Source organism: Xenopus tropicalis, chromosome 7 (genome assembly GCF_000004195.4).
Source record: "Xenopus tropicalis strain Nigerian chromosome 7, UCB_Xtro_10.0, whole genome shotgun sequence".
Lineage (NCBI taxonomy): Eukaryota > Metazoa > Chordata > Amphibia > Anura > Pipidae > Xenopus > Xenopus tropicalis.
In genome coordinates this window covers 96,021,025-96,024,120 of record NC_030683.2, presented here as the reverse complement: position 1 = coordinate 96,024,120, position 3,096 = coordinate 96,021,025, and positions in this window count along the sequence as shown.

Here is a 3,096-nt window from a genome sequence, read left to right as displayed (position 1 = left end):
CTCCCATAGACTCCATTTTAATCAAATAATTCAGAATTTTAAATCTGATTCCCTTTTTCTCTGTAATAATAAAACAGTATCTTGTAATCGACCCCAACTAAGATATAAATAATCCTTATTGGATGCAAAACAATCCTATTGGGTTTAATTAATGTTTTATTGATTTTTTTAGTAGACTTAAGGTATGGAGATCCAAATTACGGAAAGACCCCTTATCCGGAATACCCTTGGTCCCGAGCATTCTGGATAATAGGTCCTTTACCTGTATTGCAATGTCCTTTAATATTATCTTAATCTGCTACAGGGATGACTGGGAAAGTAAGGTAACCACTGTAATTCAAACTTCACTGGGTGGGGGTAATATTTGACATCACCTGGTGAATAGGGGGTTTTCTTGTTTTTTAATTAAACCAATGTTTCAATATTATCTTACATTGTTTTAGTGATCTGTGATAAACCCATGTCTGATAGTAGGCAAACTAATCCTGTGTGCAACAAAGTCTTATTATTTGCAGAGAGATCAACAAATAGATCCTCTACATTCACCTGTATTAATATAGGACAACAAGACACTTAGGGGCAAAATTCCCACACTCTTTATTCATTCCTGCGGGATTTTTAGAGGCTTATTTATCAATGAGTGAAAGTTAGAGTTCATCATTTGATAAACATGCCTCTACAAATCCCATATGAATGAACAGAGAGCAGGAGAATTTTGCTGTGGTGAACTCTAATTACACAATTTGATAGATCTGCTCCTTTGTGTAAAATGCTTATATATATTCCTGTTTTAAGAAAACAGATTGTTTACCAATAAATAAGTTTTTATTTTTAAAAGGTTGCAATTTCCTTGGTAGTTTCTTGCACAGAATGTCCTATCCTTATGGCGAGTGCAGAGTGGTGAGTACAGGTATGGGATCCCTTATCAAGCAACCCGTAATCCAGAAAGCTCCAAATTACGGAAAGCCCATCTCCCATAGACTCCATTTTAATCAAATAATTCAGAATTTTAAAACTGATTTCCTTTTTCTCTGTAATAATAAAACAGTACCTGTACTTGATCCAAACTAATATATAAATAATCCTTATTGGGTGCAAAACAGTCCTATTGGGTTTAATTAATGTTTTATAGATTTTTTAGTAGACTTAAGGTATGGAGATCCAAATTACAGAAAGACCCCTTAGTCCCCTTGGTCCCAAGCATTCTGGATAATGGGTCCTATACCTGTATTTTGTTACTGGATGTGGTCACACTCTTATTGCACCTCCACACAATCATTTAAAAATGTATATTGGCAAGCACAACATTCCCTGTTTCTATTATTCAAAAATAATAGAATAATAATTCCAAAATGGTGTCCATGTTATGGACTTAGAGGGCAATGACAAAATGAAGGAATAGATATGGCAGTTTAAAGGAGAATGCAAGTCAAAATTTAAAAAGCATACTGCCCAATAGTCCTCCTATTGTTTAGTAAAAATGCCACACTTTTGGCTCACCTAATCAAATATTTACTCAGTCACACTTACTTCACATTTTCTAGAACAGGCAGCCATCTCTAAAAAGGTATTCTCCCTTCCTTTCCCTCCTTGCTTCATACTGCACTTGTGTTTCATTCCCTCCCCCCCCTCCCCTCTGCCAGATCCGCTTCTGATTGGCTGGTGGGCATGTGTAGCTCAGAACAGGAGACAGGATCAAGTTACACACATGCTCAGAGAATAGGAAGGCTGCCGCTGGCACCTACAGGAAGGGGAGAGAGATTTCAGTGATGTCACTGTAGCCTTCACACTGCTGTAGGCTGCCAGCACCATATCTCAGAGAAGCAAGCAGGGATCTGGGAATTTAGATATGCAGTAAGTACTTAAAAAGAATGCCTTTAGACTTACTTTTAATTTATATTAACCTTTCATTGTCCTTTAAACCCAAAGGGAAATTTTTACTTGGGCTGTTTAGCTCCCTCTGTTTCCTGCAGGTTTCTTCACATTGACTTTAATGGGAATCGCTGCAGGGACATTTTCAAGGGCAACCAGAGGTCTCTAACTACAGCAGTAGTGAATGAAGATCTCTGCTTTACACTATACCTCGTTTCATAGCTATCTATAACCTAGAGATTATTTAGCAGAAAGGAAGGTTGGGATTAGTTGGGATTGGGCTGCAGAACAAACATAAGATTGCCATGAGACGCAACGTGAAACATACGTTGGGCACGGTTGCTTCCTGGTAAGGACTTGTGTTTAATTAGTGACGTCAAGTATTTCCTTCCTTGAAATGCTCCACTTTCTTTTTCTCTGAATGTTGCCTTAATTATATGTAAATTGTTATATATATATATATATATATTTATATTATACACCAATATTCTGCCAGGTGCCTCTATTATGAGGTTATGAGAGGGTGGTAGCTATAGAGTCCAGCTGAATACAGGCTTTAGCAAACAATTAACAGTCTAACCCACACTGAGAGGGCAGCAAGGCACTGCTCGGGTACATTACTGTAATGAGATGGTAGCCATACTGTCACGGTCGGCACCCAATGCCAGAACAAACGCTAAGCACCCTGGTCTAGGCTCGTGCTTCGCCAGTAGTGTGACCGCCTTTGGCTTCGGGAGGAGCCCTCAGCTACTCAGATGCCACCTGGACTTAAACGAGAGGTGCAGGGCAGGAGTTCTGCCCAGCAATGGGGCACGACAGTATAAAAAGTCTTAAGGCCAACGGTCACGGTACAGACAGGAGTTAGAAGATACAAAGTCAGACAGACCGGGTCGAGGCAGGCAGATAGCGAGGAACGTCAGGCAGGCAAGGGTCACACCGGGTAATCAGTCAGAAGGATAAAGCAGAATCAGTAGTCAAAAACAGGCACGGGTCAGGATACAGATATTCAGAATAGTCAAAGCCAGGCAGGATCAAAACAGGAATCAGGAAAAGTAGAAGCTTAAAGCACAGATATAGGCACCAGGAATAAACCTATCACGGGCAAAGACGCATTCCTGAAAACCCCTTTAAATACCCCTTTAATTTTTCAAATTTGGCGCCATTGCGCGCTGACGTCACGCGCCAGCGTGCCTGCGCCTTTAAATAGCCGACATGCACGGCGCG